General features: G+C 36.0%; 1 protein-coding gene across 4 annotated transcripts in view; it reads right to left on the reverse strand.

Annotated features, from left to right (window-relative positions):
- Positions 1-17,680, reverse strand: part of CAB39L (calcium binding protein 39 like) — a 112,506-nt gene that overhangs the window by 76,442 nt on the left and 18,384 nt on the right. For 3 of the 4 annotated variants that reach the window (XM_066380904.1, XM_066380907.1, XM_066380905.1), the window contains exons 2-3: positions 17,195-17,342; positions 16,371-16,446 (exon numbers count right to left, since the gene is read on the reverse strand). The gene's annotated coding sequence lies outside the window, so the exon portion shown is untranslated. Of the gene's footprint in view, positions 1-10,227; positions 10,365-16,370; positions 16,447-17,194; positions 17,343-17,680 lie in introns of all 4 variants that reach the window. The other variant, XM_066380908.1, reaches the window with a different exon arrangement.

Genomic DNA, 17,680 nt, shown 5'->3' on the forward strand with positions numbered 1-17,680 from the left:
TTTTTCAGAGTGATTTGTAATAAGAAATGTTTATCTTTTACCTAGAACAAGTAATGTGTAAATGGTTATATAACTGTTTCACAAAACAATACCTGCCCTCTGGATATTTTTCATTCTATTCTACCTGTTCTATCCTACACCATTTTTTAAAAAAGTACTGATCATTATTTTTTAAATTGATTTCAGTACCTGGTAATGAGTTATAAGATAAAGTTTAAAAAACACTGTTCTAAAATAGATTCCAAGGGGACAAACTGTATGATCATCTTTACCAGAAATGGCCACATTGCCCTCCCAAGTAGTTATACTAATTATATTCTCATTGGCATGAGTCCCAGTTAAGCTTCATCTTTCCCAACAACTGGAACTGTCATAATTTAAAATTTTTGCCAATATAACAGTTATAAAAGGTTACCCTATTACTATTTTAATTTATATGTTAATAAATTCTGTGGAAATATTATGTACATATAATAATTTATGTGTACAGTTCCTAAAAATTTTACAAAAAGATGAGCTGAAATTAAGGACTTTTTAAATTACTAACAAGAATGAGCACTTTTCCATATACTTACTTGTCTTTTAAACTTTCTTTATGTATATTTTCTATTTCTATACTTGGTCCATTTCTTTAGGTAGTTTAAGAATGCCATATTAGTTCCCAATGCGAATTAATATAGTCCCTTGCTTAAAAATATAAATCACAATCAAGAATCACCAGGCATTTGAGGGAAGTCAAGAAAATGCAAGAGCAAACTGCTGGGGAAAAGGGGAAGAAAGTAATTAAGAAAAAATATACCCCCCCCCCAAATATGATATGCTATCAAACCCATAAAATAAGAACAGGCTGGCCCTGGCAGGATAGCTCAGTTGGTTAGAGCAGTGGTCGGCAAACTGTGGCTCGTGAGCCACAAGCGGCTCTTTGGCCCCTTTGAGTGTGGCTCTTCCACAAAATACCACGTGCGGGGGACACTACCTCGATCAGGAATGTACCTACCTATATAGTTTAAGTTTAAAAAATTTAGCTCTCAAAGAAATTTCAATCGTTGTACTGTTCATATTTGGCTCTGCTGACTAATGAGTTTGCCGACCACTGGGTTAGAGCATTGGCCTGAACCACAGAGGTTGCCGGTTCGATCTGAGGTCAGGGCACATACACGGATGGATTCATGTCCCTGTGTCTCTCTCTCTTTCTTCCTCTCTCTCTCCCTCTCCTTTCCTCTCTAGCTAAAAATCAATAAATATAAATAATAAAAAAAAGAGAACAGGCTGCTACGGAAAGGAAGTAAACAGTGAACAATAAAACAGTCTTAAAACAAAAAGCATACATAACTTTAAATGCAGTAAAACAGCTGACTAGTAGAATGGCATAGAATAGACAAACAAAAAGCAATGTGAAGACCAAGCCATGGAAATCTCCTGGAAAGGAGAACAAAACACAAACAAAACCAAAGAAAAACCCACTGAGAGGAAGGTTGGAAAGACACAGGGTAGATCTGGAGAGCTAGTATTGATTGAATAGGAACTTTTAAAGGAAAACACACACACACACACACACACAACAAAGAAAGAGTAACAAATAAATCAACAAAGGAAAAAATATGGAAGAAAATTTTCTTAAACTGAACAAAGGCACATGTCGTCAGATTTATGTAAACTAATGGTTATACAGGGGGAAGGCAAAAAGGCTCACTCCAAGAACATTGTAAAATATCTGAACTCTAAAACTAAAGAGAAATCCTACAAACTTCCAACAAGGGAGGAAATCCAAGGTAGCACCTAAGAACCAGACTCTGAAAGAAGAATCAAGCTTTATAATTTGAAATCAAATGTTAAAAAACAGTGAAACACTGTTTACATAGTTTCTAGAGAAAAATATTTTTAATCTAGAATTGTATACTTTGTCAAAACATGATGCATTTGTGAGGGCAAAGTGAAATTACCTGAGTCTGGAAATGGAGAAAGGGAATGGAGAAAGAGGAAAAGGAAAACGTAGTTGAAAAAGATATGGATTGAGCAATAAATAAATAAATTTAAAGTTAATCTAAAGGAAGGCTGATATATGTTTGTGAACTTAATAGTTATTAAAAAAGTATTCCTAAAGTATTTGATAGAAGGAAAATGTAACAAAAATAACAAATAAGTAAAATTCTTTTTATAAACATTTGTACTTTGTTCAAGGAACAGCAACAGATGTAAGAGGCAGAGCTTTCAACTATTAAAAGTGAGGGGAAAAGGCCTGACCTGTGGTGGCGCAGTGGATAAAGCGTCGACCTGGAAATGCTGAGGTCGCCAGTTCGAAACCCTGGGCTTGCCTGGTCAAGGCACATATGGGAGTTGATGCTTCCAGCTCCTGCCCCCTGTCTCTCTCCCTCTCTCTCTCTCCCTCTCTCTCTCCTCTCTAAAATGAATAAATAAAATAAAAATTAAAAAAAAAAAATTCTCATTACTTGAAAAAAAAAAAAGTGAGGGGAAAAAAATAAAATAAAATTAACTGTATAAAGAATAAAGAGTGAAAAAATAAAATAAGGGAATTGTAATTAGAGAATATAAAACAATATGAAAGGAATAAGAGCAAACATTAGTAATTATAAAATATAGAAATGTGTTAAAATCTACTACTAAAAAATTAAGACTCAAATTGAATTAGTTCACACATGTGCACACACACACAATTCAGCTATAAACTCAGCAAAGGACATAACTAAACAAACTGACACAAAAATGTTGAGAATAAAAAGCTGCATAAACATACACCAAGCAATAGTATAAATATAAGATACATAAAACAAAATGTTTATATATGTGGTATTTATATATATTTTATATATAGATATATACAGGGAAGGGCATAAGTAGGTTTATAGTTTTGAATATATGAAAGTTTATTCTTGTATTATTTATTAATTATGGTATACTTCCCATATGAAAAACTGTAAATCTACTTTTGTCCCACCCTCCATATAGTTCAGCTATTGTATTATCCAATTATTATTGTAAATAGGACATATTATTTATAGATTATATATATCCAATATATGTCAGTTTTTTTAATAAACTGAGTAACATTTTATCATGTTTAGTAAAATAAAGACTATATTACACATCTATTTTTACTTTGTGACCTTGATTTTCTCTGTTGAGTAGAACAAGTTATTGCTGGAGAAAGATAAAGAATAGAGGAGTATGGTAGGGACTTTAAGGAAAGAGATAAAAGTTTAGAAAAGCTAGTGATAAAAACGGGAACAGGAGTTACTAGGTAAGTAACTTAAATTATTTCTAGTTAAAATATGTTCAATGTAGATCTTTTTTAGATTTTGTGTGTGTGTGTGTGTGTGTGTGTGTGACAGAGACAGAGAGAGGGATAGACAGACAGGAAGGGAGAGAGATGAGAAGCATCAATTCTTTGTTGTGGCACCTTAGTTGTTCAATTATTGCTTTTTCATATGTGCCTGACCAGGGGGCTACAGCAGACCGAGTAACCCCTTGCTCAAGCCAGCGACCTTGGGCTCAAGCTGGTGAATCTTGTTCAAACCAGATGAGCCTGTGCTCAAGCTGGTGACCTCGGGGTTTTGAACCTGGGTCTTCCATGTCCCAATCCAATGCTCTATCCACTGCGCCACCGCCTGGTCAGGCTATTCAATGTATATCTTAAGCACAATTCTTGTCAAAGAATGTATATAGAATATATCAAATCAGATTATTTAAGGTTAGGTGAATATAATTAATTCTATAAATAAATCAAATAATTATTTCAGTTTATGATAAAAAGTCACCCAATGAAATAAAAATCTAAAGAATAAATAATTTTTTTAATAAATAAATCTCAGCTCAATTAAAAAAATCATTATCAATGAAGGTATTATCACAAAGAGCAGAGCATTACTATCACACTATAATAATTATATGTTCTGTTCAATGCATTAAAATATAAAACAAAAATTAGTACAAAATCTGGGAAAGATGTGACAAAATTGCAATTCACAGACAATATGGTTATATACATCAAAAACCTAAGATGAACAACTAAAAATATTTTGAATTTATAAGAGGTGAGTCAAGTAGTCAAATACATTATGAATAAAAATAAACTACTAGCTTTCATACATAAGCAATCCAGTTAGAAAATATAATGAAAAACATACCCCATTCACACTGATAATGAAATACATATAATATCTATACAAGAGCTATACTTGGAAAAAACTACAAAACTTTAATTAAAACTTTAATTAACAGTATTATCTTTAATTAAAAAGTAAGAGTATATTATAGCATATTTAAAACCCACACAACCAAGACATATCTCAAAAAAACTTGTAACTAAAGTATATAAAGCATTCTCAAAACTCAACAGTAAAATAACCAATTTATCCAATCAGAAAATGAACACAAGACATAAACAGATATTTTACCAAAGAAGACATACAGATGGCAAATAAGCACGCGAAAAGTTGTTCAACATCATAAACCATTAGGGAAATGCAAATTAAAACCACAATGGAGGCCCTGGCTGGTGGCTCAGTAAATAAAGTGGAGTCCTGGCACACCAAAGGTCACGAGTTTGACAGGTCAGGGCATATATGAGAGCAATCAATTACTACACAACTAAATGGAACTAAATGAAATAAGTTGACACTTTTCTCTCCCCTACCCCCTTCTCTTCTTCTCTTTCTCTCTCAAATCAATGGGAGGAAAACCACAATGAGATATTATTATATACACATCAAAATGACTAAAATAAAAATTAATATTAACACACTGAATGCTAGTGAAGATATAACAAAATTGGATTGTTCATACACTGCTGGTGAAAATGTAAAATGGCATAGCCACTCAAAAAGAATACAGCAACTTCTTACACCTGTGATTACCATATAACCCACTGTGATCATAGAGAAATGAAAACTTATTTTCATGCTAAAACCTGTACACAAATATTCACAGCAGCATTATTTATAATCCCAAAAGTTTGGAAACAATTTTTGCCCTTCAATGGGTCAGTGGTTAAATTGTGATACATCCATCTAATGGACTACTCCTCAGCAATTAAAAAAACCCACAAAAAGAAACAAAAGAAACTACTGATATACTCAACTACTTAGATCTCAAGGGAATTATGGTGACTGAAAAAAAGCCATATAGCTATAACAAGATTACATATTGCATGATTCCATTCCATATTCTTAAAATGTTAAAATCATAAAGATGGAAAACAGTGGTTGCCAAGGGTTATGAAGGGGATGAAAGGAGAAGGTGGCTGGGACTAAGAAAACATAGACGAGATCTTTGCCATGGAACTATGCTGCATTTTGATTGTGGTGATGTTCATATGACTTTACACTTATGGTAAAACAGCAATAGAATTAAATATACACACATGCAAAATAAATACATCAGTGAAATCTAAATAAGATCTGTAAATTGTATCAACATCAAGTTTCTTGTGATGCTGTACTACAGTTATGCAAGATATCGTTATGGGGGAAAGTGGATGAAGGATATACAGAATCTCTTTGTATTATTTCTTAAAACTGCATGTGAATCTATAGTTACTTAAAAATAGTAAGTTAAAAAGAAGAATCTATCACTATGGAAAACTGACAATGAAAATCCAAAATAAGGGTAAGTACTTGTTTCTAAAATAGAAAACTAGCCTGGCCCGTGGTGGTGCAGTGGATGAGGCGTCGACCTGGAAATGCTGAGGTCGCTGGTTTGAAACCCTGGGCTTGCCTGGTCAAGGCACATATGGGAGTTGATGCTTCCAGCTCCTCCCCCCTTCTCTCTCTCTGTCTCTCCCTCTCCTCTCTAAAAATGAATAAATAAAAAGAAAATAAATAAATAAATAAAATAAAATAGAAAACTAACAAATGAAACATGCTTCAAGAGTTACAAGATGTCTCTATCTATTCAATCCTTCAGCAAGTTATGCTTTTAATTGTATATATCCAAAGAATGATTTCTGCAGTGTGGCTCAGCTAACATTAATGGTATTATCTGAATTAAGAAAGTTATGATACATGCCTGACCAGGCAGTGGTACAGTAGATAAGAGCGTCAGACTGGGATATAAAGGACTCAGGTTTGAAACCCCAATGTCGCTGGCTTGAGTGCAGGCTCATCTGGTTTGAGCACAGCTCACCAGCTTGAACCCAATGTTGCTGGCTTGAGCAAGGGGTCACTCGGTCTGCTGTAGCCCCCCCAGTCAAGACACATATGAGAAAGAAAGCAATCAATGTACAACTAAGGTTCCGCAATGAAGAACTGATGCTTCTCATCTCTCTCCTTTCCTGTCTGCCTGTCCTTATCTGTCCCTCTCTCTGTCTCTGTCACACACACAAAAAGAAAGTTATGATACATTAAAATTTTTCCATATTGGTGTTTCTCTGCATTACTTATTATGAGCCATATAGGATTGGACTATTCAAAATAATTATTTTAAAATATGGTTTGTCACATAAAAGAATGGTAATTCCTGAACTTTTCTGAAATTTTTTATGTAGTGGTGGGTTTAATTATTTTAATTAACAAAGAAAGTGTTTTTTGAAAGGTTTTTCTGTCACTAAAAATCATATGATGTAAGTAAAATCTGCATACATTGCATTATTTATATCTTTTAAAATCATTTTATTATATCTGATAACTGCACTACTAATTTTTAAATTTTATATCTTGGCACTTTAGAGGAACTTTTAGGGCCAGTGTATTAATCTTAATTTGCAACTTAATTGAAGTTTCCATAGGCTTCATATCTCCTTATGGGTCCCAGTACACATATTCAAATACATAATTCTTTTGAGTTAAAGGCACCTTACTTCATAATGTCTATGTACTCATGACATCTGGCTGGTAAATTGCTTCCCCTCATCAGCATCCCTACTCATGTGGGATTGCCACCAGGTTGATACTATGGTCTTTCCTTGTTGTCTTAGTAGTTAATAGGCCTATTCTATGCTACTGTTGCTTTGCTGGAGTCGCACAAGTCAATCGGTTCTTGTCTGGTCATCTCTCATAATGAAAACTGTGTGCCTTTAAGCCTTTCTTTTTTAGGATACTTTGGAAAAATGACTCAGTTCCATTTTTTTGTGAACTAAATAGAGAGTTTAGTCCTCATTGGGAAAATATTTATTAGGTACCTACTTATGTGTTAGACACTGAGCAAGACCTCAGAAGTAAATGATAAGCACAAAAGCAATGTCTGGAAACAGTCCTGTAGCAAGAAAAAAAAAATCACTGATTATAACGTGAACTTAGATCTCATAAATATAGTGTGATTATTCTTGAAAGCTCTTAAAAGTACCTAAAAATTCTGCCTGACTTGTTGTGCAGTGGATAAAGCATTGACCTAGAACACTGAGGTCACTGGTTCGAAACCCTGAGCATGCCTGGTCAAGGCACATACGGGAGTTGATGCTTTTTAAAAAAAAAAATATTTATTGATTTTTAGAGAGAGAGGAGTGAGAGAGAGTGAGAGAGAGAGAGAGAGAAGTGGGAGAAACAGGAAGCATCAACTCCCATATGTGCCTTGACCAGGCAAGCCCAAGGTTTCGAACCAGCAACCTCAGTGTTCCAGGTTGACGCTTTATCCCACTGCGCCACCACAGGTCAGGCCTAGTTGATGCTTCTTGTTCCTTCCCTCCCTCCTCTATAAAATAAAAGTTTTTAAAAAGTATGTAAAAATTCTATTTATAAGCATTCTTCCAAATACCCATCCACCTCTTAGTAAACTAGCTTTTTTTTTTTTTTTTTTAAAGAAAGAGAGAGAGGGATAGACAGGGACAGACAGAACAGAAGAGAGATGAGAGAAGCACCAACTCATAGTTGCAGCACCTTATTTGTTTATTGATTGCTTTCTCATATATGCTTTGACTGGGGAGCTCCAGCTAAGCAAGTGACCCTCAAGCCAATGACCTAGGGCTCAAACCAGCGACCATGGGGTCATGTCTATGATCCCATGCTCAATCTGGCAACCCCATGCTCAAGTGGTGAGCTTACACTCAAGCCAGTGACCTCAGGGTTTCGAACCTGGGTCCTCAGCATCCCAGACTGATGCTCTATCCACTGTGCTAATGACTAATAGGCTAAACTTGCTTTTCTTCAAGCATTAATATTTAGGATAATAAAAGATAATATCATATTCAACATAACTATTTTCATATTTAGTTTCATCACTAGAATTGACTTTCTAGTCTTTTTCAGGATGGTGATGATTCTGCCACTGTGCCAGTAAAATATATTCTTAGGCTATAAAAGCTAAACAGCCTCACCAGGTGGTGGCGCAGTGGATAGAGCACTGGACTGGGACACAAAGGACCCAGGTTAGAAACCACAAAGTCGCCAGCTTGAGTTCGGGCTCACCAGCTTGAGCGCAGCTCACTGGTTTGAGCATGGGATCATATACATGACCCCATGGTCACTGGCTTGAGCCCAAAGGTCACTGGCTTGAAGCCCAAGGTTGCTGGCTTGAGCAAGGGGTCACTCGCTCTGCTGTAGCCTACCTTCCCCCCAGCCCCCCCCCCACTCTCCCACCCCCATCAAGGCACATATGAGAAAGCAATCAATGAATAATGAAGGTGACAAAACAAAGAATTGATGCTTCTCATCTCTCTCCCTTCCTGTCTGTCTGTCCCTATCTGTCCTCTCTGTCTCTGTCACAAAAATAAATAAATAAATAAAGCTAAACAGTTGTTTGTTAAATCATTTCCCAGGGAAGATGGGGCCAAAATTCCCAACAACCCACACACACACAACTTCTGAAGTATAAAACATTTGTAAACTGGGGATGGCTTACTCTTTATTTCTATATTAAGAAATGGTGCTACTACTAAGGTAGTACCAATGAACTACTAGTTTAAAATAAAAAGTTATTTTGAAAATTGTGAAGCTATGTGCCAGTTCTCCATCAGCCCAAGAAGGACTGAGTGTAGGAAATTCTATAAAGAAGTAAAAGTTGGTTTGTGATATTATCTCTGTTGTATTTACTTTTGACGTTGAGTGCAAGATTCTGGTCCAGAAAGGTTTCCACAGACCAGCTGAGTGTTTTATTATACATAGATCATAGGCTGAAACAAAATCCCACAAAACAAAACCTGTTCTACAGGCTTTTGTACACATAAAGGAAATATTAAAGAAAGTACAGCCATTTTATATTATGTCTAGGGTACAAATCCTTTTAATGTGTTTACTGACACTCCAATGAAGTTTTCATTTCAGCTAAATTATTCTGTTTTAAATGACTCACTTGAGTCAAAAAGGACAGTTTTGAGGCTGGCAAAGAGTAGATTGGAAACTTTGCTTAGAATGGTGCACAATGACTCCGTTTAGCAACTAACAATATACATTTCCTTCCTTCCTTCCGCAGAAGAATGATTACATGCCTTCCATTGCTGCCTTTAAAATGACATGTATGAAATTAACATACAATTTCCAATGTTAATCTTGTAACAGAATGTGAATGCATATCTTAAAGAGTTTATTTTTCTTTTTTCTGTTCTGCTTACATACATATATGCATCTAGTTGTCCTAAGTATTCTAGTAGACTGACATTATGTGAGAGCTTAGTATGAGCTGTAAAAACAAAATAACTGCTTTATTCTTTAATTTAAAATCCATGTGGATTCATTTTGTATCAAGTGGTACATCTGATATGTAAACTGCCTAACTTTATTTTCATTACAGAACTTTGCAAAAATAATATGCCAAATATTGGCTCCAATAGAAAACATTCAATATTTAAATTATATATCCTTTTAACTAATGGTATCATTAACATTTCTATTTGACTCATGAAAGAATGCTGTAATTTATAATTGTATTGAAAATACCAAACATCACAATGATAATTATAAATTTACCGAAACTAGATAGAAAAAGGTAACTTTTGAATTTTCATGAAGTTGAAAGAGAAACATGAAAAATTATATACTTCCATTATTTTATTTTTGGAAACCCTTTGTAAATAAAAGCTCATTTCCAAAATAAGATATTTCACAGACACAGAATAGTTGGTAGTGGTTCAAGTGTCTTAGGCAACAGAGGAGTATCATTTTATAGTTTTTGTTTTTTTAAACCTCTCCTAGTAACAGCAGCACATCATAAAGAAACAAGGTAATAACATGATTTTAAATGAATATATAAGCAATGACTGTAAAATGTCAAATAAAACTAAAGCTTACTATATTGATTCTATTTCTATGAACTGGTATAGATAACCTGGTTGATACTCACACCGAATGTTACAGAAATGCCCAGGCTCGTCTAAGCAACAAAATGTAGACACATGGCAAGGTGCTGAAGACAGCTCTCTCTTGGGCTCCAAGGGCTTTAGGAGTAGCCTTTATCTTCCATTCAAAAGCAAGCGTTTCCTATTACCAAAGCGTGGCAGAAAAAAGAGTTTCCACGATCCCTTCTTGACTTTCTGCCTCTCTCTTTGAAGAGGAACAGTTACAACCGGAAAACATTAGCAGAAAATGATCACTTGAACACTCACACAGGGCAGCTGTAAATTTCCACTCTCTTTGCTTACTCTCACATTCCAAGCTTTGCTTGTCTCTTAATCTGTCACAGGCAGTTCTGTTTCTGGTCAAACCAGCTTGCTTATGTATTCTCTTCTCCCTCTCTAACACTCTTTTAGAAACATAACCACACAGTCATAGTTCGCTCTTTTTCTTCCTCTCTCCTGTCTTGCAATGTCACAAGAACGTGTGTAAGGCAATTAAGCTAAGGCAAATTTAATTCTTGGGCAAAAAAAGGAGTCTAGGAATAAATAAAAACTTTTTCTTCATCACATTTTTTCCCTTTAAGTCATATACTTGTTCATGCATAGTGTTCTACTTAACAAATTAAACTGGCCTGACCATCTTGTTTAAAAATGTAAATAAAAGTTTCTAATAAAGGCATGTTGATAGTGATAATAACAGATTCATCTGCTAATATATTAGTCCTTCAGGGAAGATGCTATTCCCAATCACAATAGGAAAGAGTAGCAATTAATACTCAAATAATTTTATCTTGAGATTTAAATACTAAAAAAAATTAATCTTGAGATTTAAACAGTAAGGAGACTTTAAAATTACAGTATTCATAATTCAATTTTAAGTGTAATTTTGTGTCAACTGAATGTATTTTTAGATAAGGCATATTTTGAAATTTAGAACCAACATCTGCAATTATAAAAGGGATAATTATGAAGAACAGAAAAATATTCACACCAAAGATAATAAAACAATTTATAACATTCATGTTCAAACCCAATGTAATTATTTTGTTTAGAAAGTTTCCCTCCTGACACACACACCATACACATATAAGCATTATTGGTCAGAATAATGCTCTTCAATGAAAATTTAAAAGGCTAAAGGCTATAAAAAACATTTCTTTTTTTTGTGTGTGTGGCAGAGACAGGGAGAGTCAGAGAGAGGGGCAGATAGGGACAGACAGACAGGAAGGGAGAGAGATGAGAAACATCAATTCTTCATTGTGGTTTCTTAGTTGTTCATTGATTGATTTCTCATATGTGCCTTGACCGTGGGGCCACAGCAGACTGAGTAACGCCTTGCTCGAGCCAGCAACTTTGGGCTGTAGCTGGTGAGCCTTGCTCAAACCAGATGAGCCCACGCTCAAGCTGGCGACCTCAGGGTCTCGAACCTTGGTCCTCCACATGCCAGTCTGACGCTCTATCCACTGAGCCACCACCTGGTCAGGGCCATTTCTTATTATTATACATGTATAATTACAGAGTAAAATGTCTTAAAATTATGAATCTCTCTGCAAAATTTGGGAATGAGAAATTAGGAAGAAAGCTAAGTGAGATGGCTGGAGACAGGTTTAGTTGGCAGTAGTAGGACCTCTGGAATTCGGAGGCAATGTATTCAGCTTGGAATACATTCTGGCTCTGTGAGAATGCCAGTCAGAGCCTGTTTTAAAGTCTTCTGTTCTAGTTCTTTAGCTCAAAAGATTTTTAGGTTCTTTGTCTCCTACTGTGTATCACCAATCAAAATTCTTGGGTTCTTGTGATGACAGTTGTCCCAATATCAGAGCTGACAGAATTAGTTATCAGATCTATAATTATTTTAACCTTACTGTCTGCAAAATTAAAATATCTCTAAGAATATGAGCTTATAAAGTGTAAATATTTTTAAACAGTTGTTTACAATCCTTTAAAAAATAAGTAAAGCTTGGCTTTATTTCTTAATCTATATATCATATATTAAAAACATTTCTTAATATACATATTTTTATTTTAAAACATGTTTCTTTTCTTTCTTTCCTTTTTTTTTTTTTTTTTTGGTGAGAGAGGGAGGGAGAGAGACAGAAACATCGAGTTGCTCCTGTAGATGCCCTGACCAAGTAATCAAACCTGCAACCTCTGTGCTCTGGAACGACGCTCCAACCAACTGAGCTATCTGGCCAGGGCTTAATTTTTTTTATTCATTGATAGAGATAGAGAGAGGGATAAAGAGGGAAGCGGGATGGGAAGCACCTATTTGTTGTTCCACTCAGTCGTGCATTCACTGGTTGCTTCCTGTATGTGCCCTTATCGGGTATTGAACCTACAACTTTGTTGTTTCTGGATGATGCTCTTAACCAACTGAGCTAAACCAGCCAGGGAAAACAAGTGTTTCTTAATATGGTTCATTAGACTTTAAAATTAAAATATATTATATAGTTATTTGCTTCTTACCACCTAAGAAATAGGCATCAAAGAGGATTACAGATTAGCCTGCCGATTATTCCTTCAATTAACAATATTTGTAAAATTTAGTTTTAATTCCTGTTTTTTAAAGAATTGGAAATTTGTCTGGCCTGTGGCAAAGCAGTGGATAGAGTGTTGACCTGGAATGGTGAGGTCACCAGTTCAAAACCCTGGGCTTGCCCACTCAAGGCATGTACAACAAGCAATCAATGAGCTATAATGAAGCAACTATGAGTTGATACTTCGTCTTTTTTTTATTTTTATTTTTTTCTGAAGTGAGAAGCAGGAAGGCAGAGAGACAGACTCCCACATGTGCCCAACCATGATCCACTCAGCAAGCCCACTAGGGGGCAATGCTCTGACCATCTGGGGCGTTGCTCTGTTGCGGCCAGAGCCATTCTAGTACCTGAGGTGGAGGCCATGGAGCTGTCTTCAGCACCCGGGCCATTTTTGCTCCAATGGAGCCTTGGGCTGCAGGAGAGAAAGAGAAAGATAGAGAGAAAGGAGGGGGGAAGGGTAGAGAAGTAGATGGTCACTTCTCCTGTGTGCCCTGACTGGGAATTGAACCCAGAACATCCACACACCGGGCTAACACTCTGCCACTGAGCCAACTGGCCAGGGACAAGTTGATACTTCTTGTTCTACCCTCTGCCTCCTATAAAATCAATAAACAAAATCTTAAAAAAAAAAGGGAAAGAAAGAAATAGAGGTTATCCCAAATCACTAAAAGGGAGTGCCTAGTACCGTGCTGACTCAAAGTAAGATTATAGTGAAAGACTATGGTAAATTGAAGAAATTCAAATTTGTATGGGGGCGAGATACTTAGAATAACTACAAGGTTAATTTTCTTAAAAGTCACCTTAAAATTGGGAGATATTATATCTATTTATGATTCTAAGCCACAAAATAAAGACATAGCATTTAAAATATATAAAAAGACTGAGTACCTATGATTGTCTGTATGTTTATATGTGATTTGTTCTTAAGTGAGAGGAGGGGAGATAGTGAGAGACACCTCTGCAAGTACCCTGACTAGGATCCATCTGGCAACACCCCATCTGGAGCTGAAGTTTGAATCAACCGAGCTATCCTCAGCACCCAGGCCAACACTGGAACCAATCAAGCAGTGGCTGCAGGAGGGGAAGAGGGAGAAGAGGAGGAGAGGGAGTGAAAGAGAAGCAGACAGTTGCTTCTCCTTTGTGCCCGGACTAGAAATCGAGCCCAAGATGTCCACTGGCCAGGCCATCCTCTATCCACTGAGTCAACTGGCCAGGGCCTATATTTGATTCTGACTCTACACCATTTCTAAGACGAAAAGAAATAACCCAAGGTGACCTTACATTAGACCACAAAAACATAAATGAATTACCAGGAGACATGGTACAAGATTCATTCTTTAAACACAAGATGATAAAACTATAAGTTATTTTGAAATTTTTCAAGAGGTAAGCAAATGTTCTTTTAAAAAATCCCAATACTAGAAAATCAAAATAAACATTCTTCCAAAAATTGCTTAAACAAATAATTAACAATACAATTACAGTGATTTCTGTTTCAGTATTATGAGAGAAGGGAAACAAATAAGGTAAGCCTTACAGTTGCCCCAGACTGCAGAGCATAAAGGAGAACCCAAACAGAGATAACCGTCTCCCCTAGCTGAGGAGGCAGAGTTCAGAATTTAAGAAAGCCAATGTGACTAAAATTCACAGGGCAGAATTACCAGAGAGGAAAAAGCTGCAGAAAGCTCTCCAGAGATCTGTATAGAGTTCCGCTCAAATTTTCATCTGAGAACTGATCAATGTGTGTAAGAAAACTCTCAATGGGCAAGGAAAGAACCGCTTGAGAAAAGCAAGCTGAATAATTCCCAGACTCACATACAGGGCTGGGAATAGTTCATGCCCCCAACAGCCAAAGTGAAGAAATCTCATAATATATGAAAAACTGGATTGAGTAGTACTCAGGTATTGCCTCAGTAGGGGCAACAAATAGATTAAAGGATGTTATGGTCCTCCTACCAGAGCTTTCAAGTAAGCCTTGAAAGGAGTACACTCTTTCCAAATAAATTAACTGCATCCTAGAGAAGAAGTCAAAATATTTAAAGAAATATTTAGCCTGGCCAGATAGCTCAGCTGGTAAGAGCGTTGTCCAAAAAAGCTCAGAGGTTGCTGGCCAATCCCTGGTCAAGGCACATACAGGAACAGGTGTGCCTGTCACTCTCCTGCTCTCTCCCTTTCTCTCTCTAAAATCAATAATAGCTTAGTGGTAGAGCATCAGCCCAACGTGTGGATGTCCTGGGTTCGATTCCCAGTCAGGGCACAGGGCACACAGGAGAAGCGCTCATCTGCTTCTCCACCCCTCCCCCTCTTCTCTCTCTCTCCCTCTCTCTTCTCCTCCCCTCCTGCAGCCAAGGCTCGATTAGAGCGAGTTGGCCCCGGGTGCTGAGGCCAACTCGCCTCAGCCTCAGGCGCTAAAAATGGCTCCAGTTGTAACAGAGCTAGGGCCCCAGATGGGCAGAGCATTGCCCCCTAGTGGGCTTGCTGGGTGGATCCCGATTGGGGTGCATGTGGAGTCTCTCTGCCTACCATGCTCTCACTAAAAATAAATAAATTAAATAATAAATAATAACAATAATAAAATCAATAAAATAAACATCTAAAAAAAGTTTAAAGAAATTTTTATAAGTCCAGCACACAACATAAAATTCACAATGTCTGGCATCTAGCCAAAAATTACCAGGCATGCAAAAAAGCAGAAAAACACATATATAATAGGGGGGAAATCAATTAATAGGAACTGACTCAGAAATGACAGAGACAACAGAATTAGTATACAATTCTATTAAAACAACTATTACAAATATATGCCACAGGTTCAAGAATGTATAAGAAAGCACAAGCATGTTAAAAAGAGACACTAAAAAAAAAAAAAAAAAAAAATCAAATTTCTAGAAATTAAAACTACAATTTCTGATATAAAAATTATACCACACATAATGAACAGAATGAACACTGCAAAAGATAGATGAAAAACTTGAAGACATAACAGAAGTTATCAAAATGAAACACTAAAAAGATCCCCCCAAAAAATAGGAGGAGAAGAAAGAAAGAACAGAGCAACTCTGAGCTACAGGAACACTTCAAGCAACCTAACATACATGCATCATGTATGTCCTAAAAAGAAAGAAAAGGAGAGGAGGAAAAACAGAAACAGTATTTTAAAAAGTAATGACTGACAGTTTTCCAAACTTAACGAAAATCCTAAACCCACAGATCTAATAAGAGCAATGAACCCCAAACACACAAAAAAACATATAGCCCCGGCCAGGTAGTTCAGTTGGTTCGAGCATCGTCCCACTATGCCGAGGTTGTAGGTTCAATCCCTGGTCAGGGCACATACAAGAATAAACCAATGAATGCAGAGCATCCACCCTAGAAGAGGGGTTGCCGGGTGGATCCCAGTCAGGGTGCATGTAGAAGTCTGTCTCTGTATCTCCCCTACTCTCACTAAAAAACCCAAATAAATAAAAAAGAAATGAAAATCTACTATTTCTGCAATTGCATTGTAAAATTTACATCAGGGTATCACATATTTATTCTTGATGAATTTTATGTCAGTGTGTTACTGTAGTCCACATGTCTATGAAGAGCACTTACAATCTATATTTATATTAGCTTACCTTAGAAGTTGTATGTCATCTGCAAATTTGTTTCAACTTTCCCAGCCTTTACCAAAGTCACTGATCAACACAGCTTCTGAAATAAAATAGCTTCAAAATTAATTCTGAAAATCTTTTCAGCAAATTCAACATATTTTCTTATTATCAGGTATACAGAATTATAAAATTAGATTTCTATCATAATTTTATACAGATAAATCAAATTAAAATAAGAAAATCCTCTTTCCAGTAGTAGATCCTTTAAAGAGTAGTACTTTAACTGAATGCAAATATTTTATCATGGGGAACCAGCAGAAGTGTGAAGGTGTGGCCTGGGTGAGGGAAACTCTAGCATCTCTGAAATCTCTATCAGCCTCATCTTCCACAAAAGGAAACACAACTTATTTAAACTGATACAAAAATACTGCAAAGCTTAGAAGAGCTTTGAAGTGTCACAAAGAGAAGCTTTGAAGGGTGTTCTGGTTTTAACACCATCATGAAAACCCATGCCCACTAGTTTGTTTTTTCCTTTTCTGCTTAGTCATACTTTTAGTTTGCATCTTTTATAATTTCAGTCATCACTGAAACTTTTGCAAAATTTCATCTCCAACATCAATATAAGGACTTGTAGGGAAGAGACTGTAAGGGGATGAGTGAAAATGGTGATGAATGAAAACTTGACTGGGAGGGTGAACACACAATGTGGTGTACAGAGATGTGTTGTAGAGTTGGGCGCCTGAAACGTGTAATTATGTTAACCAATATTATCCTAATAATAAAAAAATATATTATAAGGACTTGCGTGTGTATTTACATTTTCCCATCAGAAATAAGAAAAAACTTACACTTCTCTCCTTTAGTACATTGCTCCTGCATGAAGAATAATAAACCACTAACTCTGGGTTTGCATCTTTATTTTCTGAGCAGCAACTACAGATTTAAATAGAAGATTTAGCTCTTGATGTTCTTTCTTCTCAATATATGATGCATATCCTGCAATAATGTAGTAGAAAAAGCACACGCTTTGGAATCACATAGATCTCATTTAAATTTGAAACTCTCTGAACCTCTTGGGAAAATAATATCTTAACGGGTAGCAAAGAGCCTACTGATATAGCATATATACCGTACACACACACATATATATAAAGTAATATTATATATATGATATATGCAATATCATTAGATGCCAGAAATGATGCTAGACATGTGCTCTATTATGTTACCTGTCCTTCTGTACAATTTTGTACTTCATTTCCACTTTAATCCATCTGCCAAAGGACTTTCCAGACTATGTTTAAGTTATAAGAAAGTTGATAAATAAGAAGCTG

Source organism: Saccopteryx leptura, chromosome 4 (genome assembly GCF_036850995.1).
Source record: "Saccopteryx leptura isolate mSacLep1 chromosome 4, mSacLep1_pri_phased_curated, whole genome shotgun sequence".
In the NCBI taxonomy this organism is placed as follows: domain Eukaryota; kingdom Metazoa; phylum Chordata; class Mammalia; order Chiroptera; family Emballonuridae; genus Saccopteryx; species Saccopteryx leptura.